Source organism: Amblyomma maculatum, chromosome 9 (assembly GCF_055883805.1).
Source record: "Amblyomma maculatum isolate TAMU_Amacu chromosome 9, ASM5588380v1, whole genome shotgun sequence".
NCBI classification, from domain to species: domain Eukaryota; kingdom Metazoa; phylum Arthropoda; class Arachnida; order Ixodida; family Ixodidae; genus Amblyomma; species Amblyomma maculatum.
The window spans coordinates 83,676,997-83,702,157 of NC_139352.1; the positions used below are offsets into that span (position 1 = coordinate 83,676,997).

Below are 25,161 nucleotides of genomic sequence, written 5' to 3' on the forward strand. Positions count from 1 at the left end.
AGACGGCTTTTTGCGGCTACCAAAGCCGGGCACTCGGTCGACTGTAATGCCATGCAGCACTCCTCACATGAAGTCGCATCGCGCACTCTACGGGACACAAACCCTGCTATGCAGGGAACTACTACTCGAGCGAACTCCGACAGGCTCTTTGGGAGATCCACGTTATCTGTATAGTCGTGATCGTCATGCAAGTATGCAAGTGGCAATTTCAGCTTCATATCCATGGCCACAAGCATAAAAACACAAGCATTTGTGGCTTCCGGCAAGCTGTCGTCCGAGGTTTCAATTCCAAGGTCATGCTTTTTAATAGCCATGTCGTCAATCAGTAGTGCAGCGAGCAGTGGCTTCGCTCGGCTCTGCACTATATATTTTTCAGGAAGGCAAAAGCTTCAGAGGTAAAACCTGGTTCGCCGTTAACTGACATATTCATAAGCAGCTGGAGAGTAGTAGTGCAGCGTCAGGGCGAATGCACGAAGTTCCAGGGGATACTTAGCGTGCGTTTTCTCCTGGGCTCGTGCAAGAAGCTGCTGAATATCAGGTGAAAAGGTAGCTTCAAAAACCTCAAGGCCTTTCTCTGATAACAGTTTTTGTTTCTTCAGTTCATCGATAAAATTCTTTGAATCGTCACAGCGCTTTGATAACCTTCGTTTGGACTGCTGCAGTATTTTCACTTTTTTTCTTCAACTGCTGAACCTCATCACCTGACTGCTGTGCCTTCTGCTTGTACCATTCTTTCGTCGGAGAAGATGGCTCTGAGATGACTTCTGTTGCTTCTTCGTAAACTGCAGGCATAGGGGATGGAGTCGGTGCCCGGGACTTTGGAGGAGCTCGCTTTCGTTTTTGCTGTCAGGAAAAAAAGTACGTTCGACAAAGTTACATCTATTGCTCTCTTCATATTTACAGCCGTGTAAAGTAATTAATGAACCAGTAATGAGACAGCTGTGAGGCTGATGTATTAACATTTTCCGAGCTAAGAACTGGAAGTAATTCAAAACATTATTCGTACTTACTGGCCGCCGAAGATAGGCTGGGAACTCCGGAAATATAGTGGGAATGCTGCCTGCTCGCAGCCTCGTTGTTTGTCCTGTTCTATCGAAACAACTAGCTTCGAAATGAACAGAACACAGCAGTTTTCTTGGGTGTCCAGCCAACTCGCCGCACTGCGCGCTCCCAGCTGCACGCTGGGCGGCATCTTTGGGAAACCTGTGATTCACGAACAAAGGTGCACGTACAGTATAAATCCTCAGGCATGTCTTTAACAATGCCATCTAGTGCCCCTACGGATTCGTGCTATAGGTAAAGGGTATGATGCAATAGCGTTAATAGCTCCCATCTTAGGCTCCCCTCGTGGTTCCTCTTTCCGAGCAAGTTGTAAGTCGTGTCCGGCGTACTTACACATGAAAAGTTATTCCAGGCGTCTGCTTCACGCGATTGGCGCAGCCGAATGCAACGCACGAGCCCGCCATTACCTTCCGGTAGGCTAGAACAAAAGCGCATGCAAAGCTCGACCTGTACTGGCGCGCAATGCTGTGCGTGCGCTATGCCGTGCGCGAGCTTTCTGCCCTGAGCAAGATGGCGGCGCCTCGGCTTCAGCGGTTGGGCGCCACTTCCACTCCAGCAGTATTATATAACCTTCTTGGCGCGAAGCTATTGGAGCCTGCTTAAAACCCCTCAATAAACTAAAAGTAGCGCCATCTCCTCTCTCCTCCTCCGGCGGCGCCGCTCCTCCTCTCGCATTTCGACCGTGGCTCCACCTACGGGGTGCGCGACTAGCGCGCGCTCTCCGGAGCAGGCGCCCTTCACAGCCGTCTCGATCAGCGCCCCGCGCGCGCCGATCGAGGCGGCCGTGCGCCGGGTCTCACCAGAGCCTTGCATTTTGTCGCAATGTGTTCAGGTTAAAATGTTACTCACTGCTGAAACATAATTACCGAATGTTGACAGGGATTTCCCGCCAGAATAGTTTCAGTTGTGAGTGTCATATACCACATATACGCGATTTCGGCGTTGGTTCAACTCGCCGTCATCTCCGTGTGTCCGTAGTTCGTCACATTTGGCCACTCAGTGGCATGCTTTATAAAATTTGTAACTAGGCGGCGGACAGGAACAATTTTGGAACAGTCTGTGTATGGTTTCTTCGCAGCGTTGACTGGATTGCGAGCTGCCGGTAAACTTGAGAAGTGTGGCAGCAGCTGTCTTCCATATATTTTCAACTTCAGCTGCAGATCAAATTAACTATAGGCGGCGGAAGCTGCAGTCTGTGTGGAGTCTTTGCAGCTTTGATTGACTTGTGAGCTACCGGTAAACTTGGGGAGGGAGGTAGCAGTTATTTTTTTTTATATTTGGCATTGAGACGGTGCCGTGTTCAGCTGCCATGGTGTGTCACCATACGTACACGATTTTGGCGTCGATTTAACTCGCCTTCACCTCCTTGAGTCCGTCATCCGTTGACAAAAGTGCGCAACATGCTTGAAAAAAAATTAACTACGCTGCGGAAGCTGCAGTCTGTGTGGTTTCTTTGCAGGTTGGACTGAATTGTAAGCTACCGTGAAACTTGAGAAGCGTGGTAGCAGTTTTTTTTATATTTTGCGCTGAAACGGTTCCGTTTTCAACTGTCAGTGCGTGACACCATTTGTACGCGATGTCTGCGTTGGTTGAACTCGCCTTCACCACCGTGCTTCTATCAGCCACCGGCCAAAGAGCGCAACATGCTTGAAAAAAAAAAAATTAAATAGCCAGCGGGAACGATTTAGTAGCAGTCCGCGTGGCAGCAAAACACAAGGCGATATGTGCCGCGCGCGCGCCGCGCGCCCCGCTGGAAAGGAGGAAGCTGCACGCCCAGCAAAAACAAAAAGCGCGCGCGCGCACGTGACGGCGCTCGGCCAATGAGAGGGTCGAACGACGAAGGAGAGCGCAGGAGAGGAGGCGGGCGACAAACTTCACATGTTGGCGCTACTTTTTGGGTTTTAAGCGATGGATGGATGGAATATAGGAGCGTCCCCTTTGAAACGGGGTGGTAGCAGCAGCTATCATGCTCACTTTTCTCCATATATCTTAATTATTGATTTAGAATTGTTAACTAAACCATCATTCTATTTACTAATTCTTGCTCCTACATTACTAACATTATGTCAATTCTCTGCTTTTAAGCCACCAATCTTCCAGCCGTTTTTTGCTAGTTTCCACCGCCGGTTTATTCACCCGGCCACTGTTATCTCTAAACCCCAGAGCTTCAGGAACAGTGATTGCGCCTGCATCAACTTCCGGATGGATACCATTGCATTCGAGTATAATATGGTCAATTGTTTCACTGGAGTTTCCACATACAGCACATGCGTCATCTCCATTGTTAAACTTCTTTTTGTGGCTGCGTGTTCTAAGGCACCCTGATCTAGCTTCAAAAAGTAGGGCACTGCCTCTTGAGTTATCAAAGAAATCTTCCTTCCTGATCTGCATTTTCCACTTTCGGTATAATTCCACACTCTGTTTTTTTTACATCGAATTTATCCAATTTTTACCTTCTGTGTTTTTCACCTGTTGCTTAATGCTCTTTATTTCTCCGTCCTTGTTACTAGCATACTTACTAGTTAGTTTCCTAGTTCTTTTCCTCCATTGTTAGTCAACGCTTTTTAGGTACAGGTATTTAAATACCTTAGCTGCCCATCTGTTACTGTCCAATTTCCTCAGGCGTTCCTCATATAATATTTTACTCTCAGCTTCCCGTACTTCGAAAGATGCCCAGCCCATATCTCCCTGTACCGCCTCATTTGTAGTTTTGCCGTGGGCACCTAGTGCTAATCGTCCAACGGATCTCTGATTTGTTTCTAATGTCGACTGTACCTCTGATTTTAGGCACAAAACCGCATTTCCGAAAGTAAGTCCGGGCACCATAATTCCTTTCCAAATACCCCTCAATACCTCATACCTATTGTATCCCCACAATGCCTTATGCTTCATTATCCCGGCATTCCTTCGCCCTTTGGCCTTAAGTGATTGCTCATGCTTTCCAATGTATGCCAATCTTTCGTTTACCCATACCCCCAAATATTTATATTCTGCTACTCTAGGTATTTCAAGGCCTTGAATTTTAAGACCCTGATCAGTTGAGCCGTTGAAAATCATCAGACCCGACTTAACTGCGCTGAAACTGAAGCCTAGAGCGTCCCCATCGTCTCCGCAATACTTAACTAGAGTTTGCAATTCTTCCAGACTCTCAGCTAGCAGCACAATATCGTCTGCATACATCAAACCGGGGAGGCGCTGCTCTATCGCCTTTCCACCTAATCTGTATGACAGGTTAAAACCTAGGTTACTGTCTTGTATCCTCCGTTCCAGGTTCATCATATAAAGCATGAACAGCACCGGCGATAGAGGACAGCCTTGTCTTAATCCTTTGCATACTTTGACATCCTCCGTACTTCTTATCCCTTCCCACGTAATTTCTACTTTGTTATCCCGGTATATTTCCTGTAGGAACTCTATTATCTCATAACCGCTACCTTCTTCTTTTAATATGTTCCACAGGAGTTCCCTGCTTACGTTGTCGTACGCCCCGTTTATGTCCAGGAAGGCCAAATACAAAGGTATATTTTCCACTCTAGATATTTCGATGCATTGGGTAAGCACGAACAGGCAATCATCTAAGCGCCTACCATTTCTAAAGCCGTTCTGAAGTTCTCCGAGTATCTTGTTACTTTCAACCCATGCTTGCACCTTTAATTTCACCGCCTGAATGGCTAACCTGTACATTACAGATGTTATGGTAATCGGCCTGTAGGATTTTATGTGCATCCTTTCTCCTTTCCCTTTATAAATCAAATTCATTTTACTCTGCCGCCAGCTGTTCGGAATTTGCTTATTCGCTATGACTGTTTCCAAAGCTTTTAACAACGTTTCCTTACTTTTTGGACCGAGTTCATTAATCAGCTTGATCGGAATTCCATCTATTCCTGTAGATGTGTTTTTAGGAATATTTTTTTTCTGCCTTTTTCCAGTTTAGATTGGTCAGTTCTAAGGTGCTTTGCATTCTGCTACCTTGTGTTGCTTCCCGATTTGCGGAGATTACCCTATCGTCGCTCTTAAATGACTCGGCTATAACTGATGTAATGTAGTTCACTGCGTCATCTCCCTTTAAACAATTTGCCTCGTTATCTTGAATCCGATCCTGCTTTTTTTTTTATTCTTCTTCCCTAGCCAGCTTATATGGTCCCGGAATTTTCTTGCTCCGCCTCTAGAGGCATCGTGTGTAACAGCCATCCAGCGATCGGTGGACTGTCTTATTTTACTTTGGACGAGGGCCTGCACTTGAAGTTTATTTTGTCGATATGATTCCCATTTTTGGTCGATTTCCTCCTGAGAAGCCTGTGCTTTCTTTGCTATTCGGTGTTCCCTTGAAGCAGCCCGTCGTTGTTCAATAGCTTCCCTGATTTCCTTATTCCACCAGCTCCGTGGCTTCCTCTTTCCATTCCAGCGGTTTGCTACTTTAACCTCCTGAATTTTACTCCTTATGAGTAGTTCTACCTGTTCATAATCCCAGTCTTCCATGGGGCTTTTCTCTATTGCTTCCTCTATGTCTGCTGCTATCTGCGCTATTTGATCGTCGTTTAATTTTGCGTTTACGTTTTGTCTAAGTTCCATTTCTCTTTTCATCAAGGGCCCCATCTGCAGACTAATACGTTTATGATCACTTCCCAGACTACACTCCCCTTCTTCTTCTATTTCCATTTTTGTGACCTTGCTATAAATTTCCTGCGACATTAGACAATAGTCAAGGGTCGTCTGCCTGTTGCGGAATTCCCACGTCATTTGGCCTTCACATTTTGTTTCTCTATTTACTATAACTAGATCGTGTCGCTTGCAGAAATCTAGCATTAGCTTCCCGTTACAATCCGTGTATCCATCCAGATCGTCGATGTGGCCGTTCATGTGCCCCAGCAGAATAATATTGGCCCCGTTTCCAAAGTGGCTTATATCGTCACTGAGACATTCAACAAGATCCCTGTTTTCTTGCCTGCATTGATGTCCTGTTCCTAAATAAACTACCCCTAGCCATGTCCTTATGCCGGCAATGGTTCCTGAAACCCAGATATGCTCTTTACAAGATGATTTAATTCTTTGGCAATTTGTTCCCTGGTGTATCAACATACCTACGCCTCCACCCTTTCTTTCCGTTCTCGTTCTGTTGCACCCTTCCCAGACGTAGCCTTCTATAAACGGTGGATCTTCTAGATCCCTGAGATGAGTCTCGCAAAGAGCGTACACACCTATTTTGTCATCCTTCAACTGCTGTTCTATCTCTAGCCATTTCGCTCTTTTTCTACCTCCTTGCATGTTTATGTAGCTGATCCTAGTGTTAAATTTCTTTTTTGTACTGCTACCACGCCACCGCCATCTGGTGACGGAGCTGAAAAGTGTGCCATTTCTTATGCACGGCTAGAATGGGGAGTTTGGAAACTGCCTTGGCCCATGGCAGCTTTCTCCGCCAGGTGGACGATGTTCCACTGGAGCTCAGGGTCCGAGTAGAGAGAACTGGGAGACCCTGCTGCAAAGCCGAAGCGAATTACGTTGTGTGACGTTATTCAGACACATGTCTGCTTCGAAGGCTAAAGGTCAAATTTGCACAGCTGCAGTTCGCTTAAAAAACATGGCTCCAGTTCTTTAAAACTACCTGCGTCACATTCGAATTTTACTGATGAATTTTTCATACCCAGCTTGATAAGAAGCGCGTTGAGAGACTGAATGTGCTTGTTTTTTTTTTTTTGGTTTTCAATAAACGAAAAAGAAAAATATGCGTCAGTTAGCCATCTTCCTCACGATAGTTTTTGGAGCAGCTTCCGCCTGGCCAGAGGCGGAAGCTGCAACCTTTTCATAACGCTTTTAAGGCATGAAGCGATGCATGCTGGGTAATCCGCCATGATGTCTTTGGCAGCAAACGACGCAGCATGGCTGCATGGCTCTACTTCACAGCCTCGTTTACATGGCCGCGTAGTGCGCGTAGACGATGCTGGCGCGATCTGACAGGCCGACTGCGGGTTCTTCACAATTCCAAAAAATACGTCTGTAGGAGTCAGAGAAGACAAAGGATCCCTCTAGCGACCCCGACGCGAATTGTTCGTACGGGCCAACACACGGAGGTCGACGCCCAATCCGGGAAAGTATCAAACTTCTCGCCAGAACTAGAAGTCGTGAATGACGACGATGTCGACGGGCGGCCACAGGTGCAGACACATAGTGAAGTCAGTCGACCGCGCGTAGCTTGAACAAGTCTGCGCCAACTTCTCTGACTTTCCTTTCAATAAATACATCTATCTATCTTGTGCATTTCTTCATAGCGCACCCGATTTTTCGGACACAGGGTCGACGGGTACGTTCCTCACTGATATCTTGCAAGATATCTTGCATGCACGTAAGGATAGCGCACGAAAATCCGCGCATTTTCTCCGTGGACCGTCGAAAATAACAAGGAACTTGTTCAGTTCACTGTGTCTGCGCTGACCGCCGTCTGCTGCCATCGACAACATAGCGGATTACCCAGCATGCATCGCTTCATGCAAGCTCCCTATTGGCCTCGAGATCGAGCGGTGACACAAATTTCTCAGCATCTTACACCGGGGGCGGTCCCTCGCTGCTGTCACGTGCCTCTACGTCACCGCTTGGACGAGCGAGCCCGAGTCGCTTATCAGTCGGCGGCGGCGGAGGCGAGTGTCGTTAAGTGTCGTCTGCTTCTACGCTGCGTGCTGCCGAGCTGCCTTTCCGCTTTTCATTATTTTTTTTGCGCTAGTTTTGACACCAAGGGAATAAAGGAAGCGCTTTGATGGTCTTGAAGAAAAGTTCACAGGCCCAGCCCGCGTCATATTCATGGGCGACTTCAACTGCGCCCTTCACACAAAGGACCACCGATCCCTTCGCGGCACACCCAGACACATAGGACGAGACCATGGAGGCGTCCAGGCCCTCTGAGACCTAGTTGAGGAACTGGACCTCAAAGACAGCTGGCGTCTGCTTCAACTTGGCCGAGCAGGCATGACTTGGACGGGCCGTGGTCTAGAAAGCCGTATAGACCTAGTGTATGTCTCGGCCAACATAATTTCAGCGCTACAGTCCATTTGGGTATTCCCGACAGCTCTTAGCGACCACCGACTTCTAGTGCTGCGTATGTGTGCTGCTGACACTATTCCACGTGCTAAAGGGACCTGGGGACTAAATACGTGCCTACTCGATATTGAAGCCGTACAGCAAGACACATTTTCAATAATAATGTGATATATATCTCCCTACATGAATGCAGAAGAGTAGGATCAGATGAAGAATGCGGTGAGAGAATGCCTCCATGAGTTGGGGAAGAGTGTCGCAAGAGAAGAGCGAGAAGAGATCCGCATTATTTCGGACGCAATAATTGTGCTTTCCGCCCCCCCCCCCCCCTATCCCAAGGCTCCAGCATCGCGCCAGCGTTCGTGGCACTCCACAAGCAGCTTCATCAGCTGCTCAAGCGACAGTGGGATAAACTGCGCGCAACAGCGCGCGCCGAACGCTGGGAGTGCGAGCCATGGTGTTCAAGACACCTTTTGCGCCGTCGCCTCGCAACTAAAAGCAACACACTGACGGCAGTGCAGGACCCCATCTAAGGCATTATCACAACCATCCCAGAAAAAGTGATGGAGAAAGCACGCAGCTTCTTCCAAGAACTATATACCGCCGAACCCTGCAATTCGAGCTCTTTCCCCCTACATAGCCCGGAAGAAAAGCCCCTCGTGGACGCGACATGGCTCGCCGACGAGGAACTGTACGCAGCACTTGAATTTATGAAGTTGAACAGGAGCCCAGGAACCGATGGCCTACCACCCGCCTTTTATAAACTGTTTTGGCCGCTCTTGAAAATGCCTTTCACCAACTTATTAAACACTCTACTGGGAGAAGGGAAGCTCAGCCCCAGCATGAATGAGCGGCTCTTGACCTTACTGTGCAAAGACAGCAACAGGGCCATGGACCTTATAGCATGGAGGCCTATCTCACTGGAGGCCTAAACACAGACTACAAGATTTTATCGAAATGTCTGTCATTGCGCTTGACACCCGCGCTCTCCAACATTGTCGGGCCGTACCAGGTTTGCTGTGTGCCCGGTCGATCTCTGGAACTACATGGTCTCGCAGTGAAAGACCTCATAACTTGGCTGCGATCGCGCAACCTCGGAGGTATCCTACTATCCTTGGACCAGGAGAAGGCATTTGACAGGCTGTGCCATGAATACCTATTCAACCAGCTGCATCAAGCCAGGATTGACAAGGAATATGTTCGAATGGTGCAAGTATTGTACGCAGAGCCGCGCTCGGCCGTCATTATTCAAGGGCGAGTCTCTGAGTATTTCATGGTAGAGCGGGGCGTCAGGCAGGGGTGCCCTCTTTCCCCGCTACTCTACACAATAGCGATAGAGCCGCTGCTACAACGCCTTGCCACGGGCCCCTCCATCACAAGAACCAAGCTCCCAGTCGGCCCACCAAGTGTGCTCATCTTCGGCTATGTTGACGATGTGACAACCTTTGTCAGAGACACGTACTAAGCGCAGCGGGTACTGCGGATTACCAGCATCTACTGCACTGCGAGCGGGGCACGCCTAAACAAGCGCAAGAGCTCCGCTATGCATATTAACAGCAGCACTTCTGCAGTCGCAGACATCGCAGTAGTACGAGAAACTAAGATGCTTGGGTTCTACTTTGACCAGAACGGGCCCTCAACAACGAACTGGGAAGCAACCGAAAACAAACTCGCCAGGAAGGCCACGGACTTGTGTTTACTACACTGCCCTCTCACAGCACAGGCAGCGATTATCCGTACCCTCCTCATCAGTACAATTAGCTTCACTACCAGAATCCTGGACATGCCTGCAAGTACGAAAAAAACCGATGGACAGAGCCATTTTCCGATTTCTGTGGCAGGACGCTCCAGACAAAGTAAGGCGTCCTGTAGTCCGCCAACCAAGACATAGAGGAGGCCTCGGCGTCCCAGACCTCACAGCCCTGACTAGAGCGTTGCACGTGAGATGGGTAGAGGCAGCAGTAGAGTGCGACATACCACTGACAAGAATGTGCACCACCTACGTCTTGTCCACCAGGCTCATAGCCTTTACCAGGGAGCCCCTGTCGCATAACTCCCATCGCGCTGGGACGCCGCTCACGTTTTATCGTATGGCTGCGGAGGATTCGCTAGTGCTGAGAGAGGAGTTAAAAGAAGGGCCTCAGAGTGTGGAACTGAAGACCGTACTAGACCTACTGACCCCACCTCTACCGAACCATCTACTCAGAGATCTAATGTCCGCCGAGCGTCCCATGTGGAAATACATCGCTGCGCACTTCCTTGATGCACGCCGCGCGTCATTCATGTGGCGCTATGCTCGCGGCATTTTACCGATCCGCCGCCGAACCTTTGTGCCGACATTGTCTGCATCCATCGATGCATGTCCTTTCTGTGGAGTGCGGGAGACTGCGGAACACATTTTTTTGAGTGTATCCTGCTTGCCTCACTCCTGGATCGCCTGAAAGAACTGTTTGAGCAGCCAGGAATATCATATGCAATCGTCAGGTATCTCAACCCGCTGCCTAGCAATGCACGAAAGCAGTTCATCTTGACTCTCGTTGAAATAAGTTATCAAATCTGGATCGCTAGATGTCGAGCAGTCTACAGCACGAAAATACCCTGTCTCCTCGAGGTGAAGAAGAAAATTAGGAAGGAGCTGTGGTTCCACCTTGAACTGGAAAGACGCCAGCTCGGCAAGAAAAAGTTTTAGGAAAAATGGGGCCACCCTATGATAATTTTCAAAGAAAACGGAAGAATCGAAGTCAGATATTGGAAGATTTGCTCATGTCAGGCTTTTACCCGCCGGGGTGGCAGGGACGTGGTGATGTGGTCCCACTGCGACTCCGCCCCGGTGGGAATAAGCCAGACTGCATGAGCCCCGTGGCTGGGAAAAGCCCGCTTCCAGAAACAACCCCCCCCCCCCCCCCCCCCCACCTCTGTGGTGCGGGAGGCCCTACCTGGGTTTGCCGTAGGATGATGATGGTCGCTGGTTGAGGTCTGTACCCTCACAGGAGGACTGCACCTGGTGCATCCTCCCTTCCATCTGACAAGGCAAAGTCTCTCGATTGAGTCTGCTGGCGACCCGAGTGACCAGGCTTGGGGTTCCACCACAGACGTCCGGGGTTCCAGACTCGGACTGACCCGATCCTGACTCCATATGCATCTGCCTGAGCTACATGACTTAGGCGCAGCTGGACTCGGACCTTCCTAGCGGCTGTGATGATGTGGCTACCAGCGGGATGACCGAACGCTGCCCGCGTATCCACCAGACGCTGCTCCGTCCATCTTAAGTACGTTAAGTACGCGTATGAGACGCGTATGAGACGCGTAACTGTTTAATCCAGGTTACAACGTAGAGGCCTGCTCTAGAGCGGTCGTTGACCCGACACGTCGATATGGGACGCACCCAGAGCCATCACCTCCACCGACGGCCAGCCGCATCACTTCGTCGGACGCACTACCACCCCGGACACGAACACATGAGATGACCTTTATTTTTCTTGTTTATATTATTTTCCTGTTCATTGCGTGTGTTTCTTTGCCTTTTCTTGATTATGTTATTTTTCCTTCATTGTTAAATTAGAGCTGTTTTTTCGAGTGCCGCTGCCTTATGTTTTGATTTATCTCTAATCCCGAGGGCCTCTCCACAAGAGTAGGGTCCGCTTTGATGCTTATCTTGATTCTGTCTAGCATCTGATGTGATGCTGGCAGCTGCTCCAGGATTAAGGTTTAAAACTCCATCATTGCGCACTCGAGATCACACGTTGTGTGTTTCGAAACGACAGGTCAGCTGTGAACGGCCTGCACCCTGTCGTGTGAGATAATCATATTCAAGAAGGCGCATGCGGAAGCGCTGGAGTCTCGGGCTCAGTTCATCCAAGCACTTGGTTGTCAGCAGAGGAACCAGGCGCTTGTGATCTATTTCGATGTGAACTGATGACACAAGAAGGTGCTTGCGGTAGTATTCACATACCCAAGTGACAGCAGATGCTTCCTTTTCAATTTGTGCATACCTCTGTCCCGTTTCCGACATCGAACGGGACGCATATGCGACTGGCACCAGTCTTTCTTGTGACTGCGGCAGCAGAACTGCACTTACGCCATCGGACGATCCACCTATTGACAGCGTTTGTGGCCTCCTTGTTTCGTAGCGCTCAAGAACTGGTGTTGCACTTAGCGCTTGCTTCACACTTTCAAAGCTTTGCTGTTGTGCTGGGCCCCAGTACCACTCTGCATCTGCACGTATGAGGTCTCAATTGCTTGGTAATGACGGCCGACCTGAAAAAACTGTCAGACGATTTGCTGATCCAAGGAATGACCTGACAGACGTGTCCCTTGGTGCATCTAGGTGCATAATGGCCTCCTCCATGTTGTCTGGGCCGGCCCGGACACCTGCGGAAATTATGTGTCCCAGAAAATTGGCCTCTTTCTGCCTAAATGCACATTTGTTGACGTTGAGTATGATACCTGGCCTCAGAAGCCTGCTCAGCACTTTGTGATTATTTGCGTCGTGCTCTTCAACTGCTTTCCCGAACATAATTATATTTTCTTGCAGGCATGCCAGTCTTTCTAGTCCCTCCAGGGCTCGAAGCATCTCAGGTTGGTAGAACTCCGGCGCCGTAGAAATACCAAAGGGCATTTTGAGGAACTGGAGCCGTCCAAACGGATTGATGAACGTTGTAAACTGAAGTGAATCTTTAGAGAAGGGAGCTAGTGATGTTTAGCTCGTTCGTTGCCAATCTTCGGAGGGGCTGAAGCCTCTCCAAACGTGGTCATTCGGCAGTGAAGAAGCAGAAGACGATGATCTGATGATGGCCAGGAGGAGATATATATTTACAGAAGCAAAATAGCATACATAGGCAAGGTTACAGCAACAAGTCACACAGACAACTGTAACTTAAAAGAAAATGAAGACTCTCACACAGAGAAGTCACTTTACAGGCCCTTACTTTCCTACCGAGCGTTTCGGTTAATGCCTAGGGGGTGTAAATACGTGCTAAGCACGAAGTCTCAATCTTGACAGCCGAACATGGTCCCAGGACCGCTTTTTGATACCAGACATCAACAAAGACCCAAGGGCGGTCACCTTAGGTGATCCGCCCCGAAAATGAAGCAGCCAATCAAATATTTAAAAACATTCCACAACCCCAGTGGGTTGGGAATAATCTCGGACCCAGGTCCTTAATTACGTCAAATAAAAATACAACATTCAAAACACACACTCTTTCCACTCGCCGGTCCCCAAACCATCACACACGGCGCCTGTCTTTGCCTCCCCTCCTCAGCGTGTTTGCGACGCGACCTTGCAGCTGGCGCCTTTGTGAAAGAAAAGCCGCGGGGGATCTGGAGACTAGGCCACCCAGCCGTCCCGTTCGAGGAAACGGGGGGGGGGGGCACTGTCCCAGAGCACTGTACAGTCGCCGTTGCTCGGACCCAATGTCTCGCGACACAGCGGGAGGCCGCTGGGCTGATTGCCTACTTGGGAGGGCCAAGGGTCGCGCCTATTGTCGCCTTCTGCAGGACATTTAGTGAGCGCTTGTGGCAGTGAAAAAAGCTTCATTAACGGCGTCTCCCTGCACCCGTGCTTGGCGCCACGGCGGGACATCGCTGGACGAGCTGGCCGTAAAGTGGTTCGCAGAAGCGTGCTGCTGTTGTTCCCGGCTGATAATTGGATGCGTCTGCCGTTCGCTTTTTGACGACGCCTCGGAGCGAAGGGACGGAACAAACCAAGCCTCGCGCGCGCCCGCGCCCAAGAAGAGGGGAGAAAAGGAGAAAAAAAAACAACAGCGCTCGCTCCTTGGCCTCGGCGCGTGGGGGGTTCGACCGCCAGCTCGACTCCACGTGCGAGTTGCTTTTCTCTGCGGCCTTACACGTCCCTCCTAAGAGGGTAAATGAGCTTGGAATCCGGTCATTTACACACACACACACAAAAAAAAAAACGCAGGCCGCCACATTCCTCTTCAGGCGACCATTTCGCCAGGCTACAGCGCACCTAAATCCGTCCCCACTGAGGAAAACAGTGCACTCAGAAGTCGGGAAATAAATCCAATACAAAACAACTGCACTGAAAACACGAAATGTCTTCATGGCAGCATGCCAAATCTTGCATTGCGCACAGCAGTGTGCCCTATAATTTGCTATACATGAGGCACATGTAAAGACATACGAAAAAAAAATTGCACTACAATAGCGCGTGTTGGCTACGTAGAGTTCGCCATAGTCCGAGTTTCAGCACAAGGCACCCACCCGCGGCGCACAGTTGTAGCACGCGTCACCGTTCACATCACAAAACACTTCGGGTGGCGGGAACACTCACGCCACTGCACAGTTCCCGCTCCGTCATGCAACTGTCTTTACACCACTTTTTGGTGCCACCAAACAGTTCCGTGCACGCCACCCGTTGGGTAAGCAGGAACCCTCACGCCTGGTGAGGCCAGCATGGCTATGCCAAACGACCAGATACAAAATTGGACAGTGAGGCTTTCTTCGTCCCTGTACTTTGCGCAAGATTTGTACGGGGGCTCCAGTGACGAGGCTAGCCCATGCAGTTTCCTGCGCTGGCGAAGTGAGTTTGGCACGCGCCTGCTGCTATACGCCGGAACACTATAGATCTCGGGCGCACCTCGGCGCCCGCGTTGTCGTGTAGCAGTGGCCTTTAGCGCCTGCGGAACATCGTTGCCGCCTCTCGCGGCGCCAGCGCTAGAGATCCTTGCACTGACCGTCGATGGGAGACTGCTTCCCAAAACAGAAACGTCGTCGCGCCTTACCTTCGGCGGCCTCGACTTTCTGAAGCCGCGTACTGCTGTCGTGCCTAGACGAATTTCGAGAGGCCCACCTGCGTACTCCTTGCTACTACTGTGCTGTAGTTTAGCGCGTTCACTCTCTTCACCAGAGATATCAAACTGGCCAGAATCCGTTACTGCGCCCTCTGTATCAAATGGAGCGGGCGCCCTCACCGCAAGCTCAGCCTCGACACCTGTTGCGCGTAGATCCACACACGGGGCGCACTCCGTCTCCGTCGGCTATCAGCTCGCACTTCGGAAGCGAAATTTCTGTGCGCGGGATCCGCGCCGCTGCTGTCGGGCTCAGACGGCTGATCTTCGCTATCCCGCACCGAGCGATATGCTAAGTCTTCTTCAGATAGTAACTTCTGCTGGTCCCCATTCATTTGAATTAGCTCCGTGTCGAGGTCTTTTCGAAGAGACTCACCAAACTTAGCCATAGCTGATACTGCCAAGGGGTCGTCAGCTTCTTCGCGAGTTTTTATCCGCGCCACGACGCTGCTCGGGCAGTTCGTTTCGCCGCCTGACGCTAGCTCTTCTAGCTGCGCCTGCGCGGCAACACTATCAGTTTCCTCCGCTCCCTGCCCTGAATTAGCAACGCTTCGCTCGTCCAGGCTATCTGCATTCGTCGAATGCCGGAAGGGGCAGCTCTCAACTGATTTAGTACTTTCTGCCACCGGGCCAACGTCTAACTGTCGCTGCTCCGTTGCTGCGAATGGCTCGCCCGTGTTTTCGCGAATTTCCAATCGCGCCACGACACTGCTCGGGCAGTTTGTCTCGCCCCCTAACGCTAGCTCCTTTAGCTGCGCCTGTGGGGCTGCACTAGCAGTTTCCGCCGCTCCCTGCCCTGAGCTAGCAACGCTTCGCTCGTCCAGGCTATCTGTATTCGTCGAATACCGGGAGGGGCAGCCCTCAACTGCACTAGTGCTTTCTGCCACGGGGCCAAGGTCTAACTGTCGCTGCTCCGTTGCTTCGGACGCAGTTTTAGCCTTTCCGCCGCCGGCATGCTCACGCATCAGCGCTCTTATCAATCTCTCTTCCTCTCTCAGAATTTCCCGTTTTTTTTTTCGCTCAAAATCCAATTCAAGTTGCCGAATTACCAGACGCTCTTCCTCCGTCAGGGGATATGCGTAAGCCTTGCTTTCAATCATATCTGGCGTCCTTACTGCCTAGTACCTCACTTTCCCTAGCACAAGCCAAGCCAACCTCGACCAGACACGAGAAATCCCACTCACCCGTCACCAGCGTCGCTGCGGGTAGTAGCACCAAGCCCGGGAGTTACGCCTTGGCTGGTCGTCCTCGGCAGGTAGCTTGCGCAGTCGTCCTTTGGCTGCCGCTGCTGATGCCCGAGGCCTTGTTGCTTGCTTCTTTGTGGTAGGGTGTCGAATCCTATCGTACTGCGCCAGTAATGAATAGCTCTCTTCGACAGGCAGTGAGGAAACAGTAGACGATGATCGAATGATGGTCAGGAGGAGATATATATTTACAGAAGCAAAATAGTATACATAGGCAAAGTTACAGCAACAAGTCACACAGACAACTGTAACTTAAAAGAAAATGAAGACTCTCACACAGAGAAGTCACTTTACAGGCTCTTACTGTCCTACCGAGCGTTTCGGTTAAAGCCTAGGGGGTGTAAATACGTGCTAAGCACGGAGCCTCAATCTTGACTGCCGAACATGGTCCCAGGATCGCTTTTTGATACCAGACATCAACAAAGACCCAAGGGCGGTCACCTTAGATGATCCGCTCCGAAAATGAAGCAGTTAATCAAATTATTTAAAAACATGCCACAACCCCTGTGGGTTGGGAATAATCTCGGACCCAGGTCATTAATTACGTCAAATAAAAATACAACATTCAAAACACACACACTTTCCACTCGCCGGTCCCCAAACCCTCTCACACGGCGCCTGTCTTTGCCTCCCCTCCTCAGCGTGTTTGCGACGCGACCTTGCAGCTGGCGCCTTTGTGAAAGAAACGCCGCGGGGGATCTGGAGAGTAGGCCACCCAGCCGTCCCGTTCGAGGAAACGGGGGGGCACTGTCCCAGAGCAGTGTACAGTCGCCGTTGCTCGGACCCAATGTCTCGCGACACAGCGGGAGGCCGCTGGGCTGATTGCCTACTTGGGAGGGCCAAGGGTCGCGCCTATTGTCGCCTTCTGCAGGACATTTAGTGAGCGCTTGTGGCAGTGCAAAAAGCTTCATTAACGGCGTCTCCCTGCACCCATGCTTGGCGCCACGGCGGGACATCGCTGGACGAGCTGGCCGTAAAGTGGTTCGCAGAAGCGTGCTGCTGTTGTTCCCGGCTGATAATTGGATGCGTCTGCCGTTCGCTTCTTGGCGACGCCTCGGGGCGAAGGGACGGAACAAACCAAGCCTCGTGCGCGCCCGCGCCCAAGAAGAGGGGAGAAAAGGAGAAAAAAAAAACAACAGCGCTCGCTCCTTGGCCTCGGCGCGTGGGGGGTTCGACCGCCAGCTCGACTCCACGTGCGAGTCGCTTTTCACTGCGGCCTTACAGAGCTTGCCAGTAGTCTGCGCTTGCATCTAAGCGGCTGAATACTTTTGCGTTGGCTAATTTAGCAAGGCATTCGTCGACTGTAAGCATGAGCATGCGTTCATGAACAATCCGCTGGTTCGCCATAGTCAGCACATATCCTCAGTTCGTCGTTCCTCTTCCTAGCTACCACTATCGGGAAGCATCAGTAAGTTGCTTGTTTCAATCTTTGTACGACGCCAAGGTCCTCCATCCTTTTCAGTTCTGTCTCGACGAGTGGAAGAAGAGGCAGGGGTACTCACCTTGGGTAAGTGACTGCATAGTGCTTAGCGTCACGGATCACTTTGATGCGGTACTCGGTCTCCATCAGTCCAAGTCTCGACGTATACTTGGCTAGGATGTCAGATATGTTGCTCCCTTGTGTTTCGGCAAGCTCCAGTGGCCGTTGCATAACGCCTAGTGACTCTACTGCTGCACGACAAAAGGGCTTCTCTCAGTCTTTCGATGACGACCTTATCTTGCACTCTTGTGTGTCGCCATTCTATTGTTGCTGTGGCAGTTGGCACTTAACCTGGGCCAGTCAGTGTTTTACTTGTCTCCAGGGGTCCCATGGCGTCCCTTATGTAGTCCTTAAGCGACACTACTGTGACGCCAGCCCCTGTGTCGACTGAACATAGAGATGTGCCGTTCAGCTTTGCGTTCACACTCCCCGGCTCTAGTCGTCGTACTTCGTACATCACCGAGATGCATTTCTTTCATGCACTTTCTTCGCTCAGAGGAACAATTCAGCATCCACCTTTGCGTGCGCCAGACAGGCAGACTACTGTGTAGTGGTCTTTCTTCCTGCAGCTGTTGCATACCTTGCCCGTGTCTGGACACTAAGCGTTTGTGTGATTGCGGGTTCCTCCACACCACCGACAGCGTCCTGCGTCTTCGGTTTTCGCGGTGTGTTGACTCCGATGCGTTCGACACTGTGCTTTCATTTCTAGAGAGTTTCGCTTAGATTGACATATTGTAGGCCCACTACCAGCCTGCCGCTGATTAGTTCGTCCTTCAGCGCTTCATTGTTGCACTTGTTCGCCATTTTAAAGAGGTCTGTCACGAAACCGTCTACAGTTTCGTGTGGCTCTTTCTTGTGCGAGTTGAACATCGCTCGTTGGTAGAAAACATTCGTTCTCTTAATGAAGTGTAGTTCGAAAGCACTTTCCACTTAGTCGCACAGTGTCATCTGGTTGTATGTGAGCTTCAGTGAGATCAGCACGTCCTCTGCTTTCTCGCCCATGGCGCAGAGTAGCGTATGAGCCTGTATTTATTCGTCTTGCTTGACGAGGTCAGAGATGACGCGATATGGCCCCCAGCGTCTCACCCATCTTGACCAGTCTTCGGCCCTGCTGAAGTCGCACTTCGTCAGCAGCTTGACAGCGACAGGGTTGAATATAGGGCGGCCGGTGCATTGGCATCTACGCGAGCTTGGGGCGCAGCGTCGTTGGGAATGGCGTAGTTAGGGTTTACGTGCTACCAGGTTGGTGTATGACCGCTTTTCGTAGCGTCGGGCCCGTTGTCCTCACTTGGCACTAGACTAGTTTCTCACCGCTGCTGCCACTATTACCACAATATAGTAACCGAGTGTTATTTACACATACGCTAGCACAGAGTTCACAGACATTTATTCCGGCGTGGTCGGCCGGCGAAAAAAGAACGATACACACGCGCACACACACAGTCGTTCCCCGCGGTCTCCCAGTCCGAGTGACCCCACCCGCGCGACCACGCGACTACTTGCCACGTGGTGTCGCCCTGGTTGGTGGTAGTGGTGGTGGAAAGCATTTATTACAAAAGGAGAGGTTGCTTGGAGAGCCACCCCTAGTGGGCCGCTCCCCTTACAATACTAGGTGGAGTCCCTTATTCCGGGACTCCATTGGTCTGGGCCGCCACACGAGCTCGCTGGACCAGCGCTTGTTGTGCCGCTAGATCCAGGCAGCCGAGCAGGGCAGCCTCCCAGTCCTCTCGGGTAGGGGGAGGGGTTATGGGTAAAAGAGAAGGATTTAGCTGGCATGCACAGACCATGTGAAATCTGTCAGCCACCTCTCCACAGAAAGGGCAGGGGCCAGAAAAGGAAGGGTCGAAATGTTTGAGTACTGCCCGGCACAGTAGGGTTGACAAACATCAATCTCTTGGTTCATGTAGGAGTTCAGTAAGTACTGTGGCACCTTGGTAGTTTTCTCGTAGCCTGTGGCACCCGTTAATATAGTGACCTGCGACTAATGAATGTCGTCCAAGATGCTGTCATTAGAGTTGTAGACCGGAAGTTTGTTGTTCTCGTCCAGCATCCGCTTCAGTTTCACTCTTGCTGTGCTAATAGGTGGCGTGGTAGCTTGAGAGAAAGGTCTCTAAATATTTTTCTGTGCTGTGGAAAAAGAACGCACGACCTGAACTTAACATAGGCTGGCTCGAAAACGTCTCATTACAAAGTAATGGGGAGAATACAACTAAACTAAAGGACAAAGCAGACTCCCTGTACCACAAATCCAATCTCAAGTTTCGCATATAAGCGACGACAACTGTCCAGGCTGCATTCGTTACGAATAAAATGGGTCTAATGGGCATTCCCATCACGCAACTCTGATATTTTGCACGAAGTGAACGAAACGAGCATTGTCACGTGTTCGTGACTTCTGTGATTTCAGGGGAGATAATAAATTCGTTACGCTTAAGTTTTTTTTTGTTAGTACAATAGCAGTAATGATGTCCAACTTACAATTTTTGTATTCCAGAAATAATTTTGGGTTTCAGTGGCTAGAGTGCTAGATTTACTGACGTACGATTACATTGACGATGCCTGTATGCCAGGCGAACTTTGCTCATTAAAGCAAAGCGGTGGATGAATACTTCGCAGAGCCAGCTGGTGGTGCGATTTGAGCATTTTAACGCCGTTGCGTTTAAGGGCATGTTAGGCCGAAAAGTAGACGACCCGTACGTACGTGAAAAGGCTGGAAGAAATATATAGAGGGTGCACAGCAACCATAGTTCTGCATAAAGGAAGCAACACAATTTCTATAAAGAAAAATGTTAGACAAGGAGACACAATCTCCCTAGTACTATTCACAGCTTGCTTAGAAGAAGTGTTAAGAGACTTGTAAAGGGAGCAGTTAGGGATAAGCGTATATGGAGAATACCTAAATAGTCTGCGATTTGTTGATGGCATTGCCTTGCTCAGTAACTCGGGGGACGAACTGCAAATAATGATTGATGAACTAGACAGGAAAAGTAGAAAGGTAGGCTTGAAAATCAATATGCAGAAGACTAAGTTAACGTTCAATAAGCCTCGGGAAGGAACAGCAGTTTACATTAGGTAGCGAAATACTGGAAGTAGTAGGCGAATATGTCTACTTAGGACAGGTAGTAACCGCAGATCCGGACCATGAAAAGGAAGTAACAAGAAGAATAAGATTGGGATGGAGCGCATTCGGCAAGCACTCCCAGATTATGACTAGCAGCTTACCGGTATCGCTCAAGAGGAAAGTATACAGCAGTTGCATCTTACCTGTACTCACCTATGGGGCTGAAACGTGGAGGCTAACCAAGAGGGTTCTACTTAAGTTGAGGACAACGCAGAGGGCTATGGAAAGAAAAATGGTAGGGATAACTTTAAGAGATAGGAACAGTGCAGAGTGGGTCAGAGAAATAAACCAAGTCACTTGCATTTTAGCGGAAATCAAGAAGAAGGAATGGGCATGGGCAGGACATGTAGCGCGAAAAATGGATGACCGATGGTCGTTGAGGGCAACAAACAAGATTCCAATAGAAGGAAAGCGTAGCAGGGGGCGGCAGAAATTAGATGGGCGGATGAGGTTAAGAAGTTCGCAGGGGTCAAGTGGATGCAGCTAGCACAGGACCAGGTTAATTGGAGGAACATGGGAGAGGCCTTCGCCTTGCAGTGGGTATAGTCAGGCTGAGGATGGATGGAGGCCAAAATTCCGATGTCGGTGTCGCCGTCGGAGTTTCTAGCAAAGAATCACGGGCTGGTTGGTATTAATTTGCAGCTGACATGACCGCGCACTGATTGTTCGAGGATTTTTGCCCCTTAGCGAGATCATATGAATATCAGAAAGTTTGGAGGAGCTGCAGCAAACTCAATTTGCTCATTTGAGGTGGGAAGGTGGAATAAAAATCAACCTTTCAGTGGTCTTGATTGCCAAGGCAGGCACATACTCCTGTAGACTACGCAGGCACGTTGATACGGATTGGTTAAATCGAAGTTTTATATGCTACATGGCAAGCTACGCAATCGTTCATACCCTTGAAGGCAGAATTTAAGTGTCCCCCATAATATTTGTTAAATGCTGTTTAAAATGCGGAGGAGAACATAAGAAACAAAGGAGGGTATACGTCACAAGCTACATTTTGTGTGGTAGTAAATGAAAGGGAACACGACGACCATAAAGCAGCGCAATTACTGTTTTACAACAAAAAGCCAAACTGTGAGAGTGCTGTTTACAGTTGGCATATTCGAGAGATCGTAAAATGTTTGAAAAATTTCCGAAAGAAACGCTGCATTTCTGGTGAGCAGGGGAAATAAAAATAAAACTGCCGCGAGCTCCTAAAGAGCTCCCAGACAGAAAGAGAGAGATGAAAAAGGAAAGAATGGCGATCGAACAGCGAAGGCAATAATTTCAAAACCAAAGCCCCACGAGAGAACGTCGATGCGTTCGTGAACGCATAAACGCGCACAGGGGTCCCAAAGTGCGATTGAAGCTTTGAACTTCTGCGCCCTATAGGCATGACGCTGTGCATGTTGCGACTCTTCACGGCTCGCCGGTCGTTAAAGAGGAGCCATTCGCCTTTCGCAGATCGTTCCATCTTTATTTCTCACTTCAAACTAGCAGCTATTCAGATTCCGCGAGGGTGCGGAAAAACTCTCCGGTCCCATCTTGCACTCGGAGGGTCCTCCCAAACCTTGGCGCGAGCGAAAAATTATCGGCAACGTGCAGGGTCCACAAATTTTGTCGAACAGTCCCGAATGCTTTTGGAGAGGGGGGTAAATAAGGAAGAAGAAAAAAAAATTGTTGGGGATTAGCCGGGCGGGACACGTAACAGCATCCAGTACGTTTTAAGACGCGATAACGTGTTCGTAAGCAAAAATAGACGCCTTTAAGCTATATGGCGTCGACTTTAAGGAAGAAAGTTGTCTTGGCGTTGCCTTTACTTCTGGCTTCGCTAGTGCCTTTGCCTTCTACATGCCAAGACTATGGAGACGACAACGCAACGGAGACTTTTCTGGATACGCCTTCACCTGCTGCCAAAGTGTCGGCTCCTTTAGAGGTGTGTTTTCCTCACTATCGTTTATTGCATTTGTTTACTGATCTTAAAACTCTCGGTCATGACACTTGGCTTTTGGGTGGAAACTTCCTGCTGCAATCCTATAAGGTTCGCTAGCTGTACGCCCGAAGTTTGTGCCTATTCTAGCTACACCTAAGTAATACAAAACAGGTCTAACCTGTCAACGGAATTCTCCATACAGGTCCTCATTATATATATATACTTAAACTTGGTACACGTTGTCGTCAAAGCATACCACGTGGTTGGATTGTTGCTAACGGGGTTAACAAGTTCCCGCTGTTGCTTCCACCATGCTTGCGCCAAATGGTCCCAACTTCGCAAAGAGCAATATAGGAAGTATTCAAGTAACGTCACGGGGGCCATTTTGTGGTTCTGAGCGCAGCTTCAACAGTACAATCCGAAACAGATAACCTATGCAGCCTTTCGTCGTGCTTCAGCACCAAAAAATGGCCTCCTCTGTCACCTAGATGCATACTTGCCATATGGTGCCACCTATAATAGTGTACAATTTAAAAAACGACAGCAGTTGCCAACTCTATCTGCAGTGGTATGCGATGCGTGTGTCTGTGTGTGTGTGTATTACAACGTTGAACAGTAAACATTTTATATTTGACTATACCAAACAAATAACTCACGGCTATCAACACTCTTGGGCTTATAATTAGGTCGATGGTTAGCCTTTTATTTAGGTAACCAGAAAATCCTTAATAGTGGAATATTTTCTGTCACGTAGGAATTGTGTGCCGCAGTTACTGCACACTTGAGCCGTATATGACTACAGATACCATTTTTGTGAAGGTCTCTACGGGCAAGCTCAAATAGAAAGTACGCCCCACAAAAGACCCTTCAGCCAATGCAGTCGACGATTCTCACGACATCGCGGTAATTCTCGTTTCACGAAAATACAACCCCATAAAAAATCCTCAGGTTACTGCGTTCATTTATAGTGGATAGGGAACCTACTTGAAAAGCTCAAATCAACAGGGAAGTCCAAGCACAAATTGAGCAGCAATTTTCTCCAGAGCTGTAGAAAATAATCTCCAATCAGTTTATGAACATTTGATATTTTAATTGTGGGACCGTTATGGCTCCGTTATGCACCTCAAACGAAATTCCATTGAGTTAAAAACTTCTGACCAAGACTGTAACTGCCAGGCAGTTTCGGAGGGTGAGGCTAGGCAATTAATTGCAATGTCATAATGAACTGTCAATGCCACTGACGGGAGGGCCTCCTGTGAGGGATGTTTTCAGCTTCGTTCGTGAGTTTGCGTCTAACGCGTGTTGCGAAGTTACATGTGCGCCTTAGAAGCTTCTCCCAGCCTAAATGCTGAATCCTTGCAGCCCTAATTGAGCACAGAAATGGTATTTGTTCGGGGTACTTGCCTGATTCGATAAGAAAAAGTCGAATATTCACATCGTGTGTGGCAGCAGCAAAGTAAAACAAGCACTATTCCAGCAATGACACTTGTTGCGCCATCTAGTTTTGTTTCTAGCAACACTGCATAGACATAAGGAAAACGAAGGAGGGCGGACGAAGTGGTTTTGCTGAAGGTTTGAAAAGATTTATCAACGGCTTTGTGAATAACAATAACTTTTGGTCAAAAATGCAATAAATTTGCAGTTTTGTTTGCTGTGTGGTGCAATGAACCTTTTCCTGACCAGAACGCACGAGGTGGTGCCACTTGTGCCGTCGCTGAGACAGTGGCTCGTTATGCTTCACCAGTTTTTCTGATCGAATCAGGCAAGTACCTAAAAAACAAATTTCTTAATTTTCCAAATGCGAATTGCCTATTCTGTGGGAAATTATAGAGCTGCAGGCATTCAGCGATTTAGGTGGGAGAAACATTACAGCGCGCATGCAACTGAGCAACGCGCTGTATAAATAATTTCTTCGCCTGCAGGTCTATTGGAAATTAATAATAGCGCATGTACTCTTCCTTTATGTTTAAAAGGCAATTGGGATCGAGTTCTATTGGCTGTGATGTGTTTTGCGTCGTTTCCGAAAGTGGAATGATAGAAGCAAGGTGTAAAAATAGAAGCTGGTAGGCCTTGCATTGCTGCTCTCTCAGCCCCCAATAACATAGGCGTACGTATGGTTCTGCGTTACGGAAAACCAAGTTTCACAGCAGCCTCCCTTTCCCCCCAATCCCCTTCCACCAAGGCGTCTACGACCAAAACGCAGCGCTAAGATGACTAATGGTTATAAACGTATATTCTGATGTGATGGATTTGCTAACACATACAAAATACTGAGCGCTTGAACAGAAAACAAGTTTCACCATTGATGCAGAATTGAAAATTACGCGACGACGCTTTTTTAATAACAGTTAATTGGTTCCCCGGAGTATCGGAGGTAAAAGTGGCAAGTAAGCATTTCTGTGAATACGATACCACGGGTTTTCGGCCGACATGTAGCAGTTTTAAGAAAGACGGCGCCGGTTCTCAGTTGAAACCTGCATGACCAAAACCCTGCACTT

The 25,161-nt window shown here is 49.2% G+C and overlaps 1 pseudogene; it reads right to left on the reverse strand.

Annotated features, from left to right (window-relative positions):
* Positions 1 to 413: 413 nt before the first annotated feature.
* Positions 414 to 1,466, reverse strand: LOC146179636 (THAP domain-containing protein 1-like; annotated as a pseudogene).
* Positions 1,467 to 25,161: the final 23,695 nt, after the last annotated feature.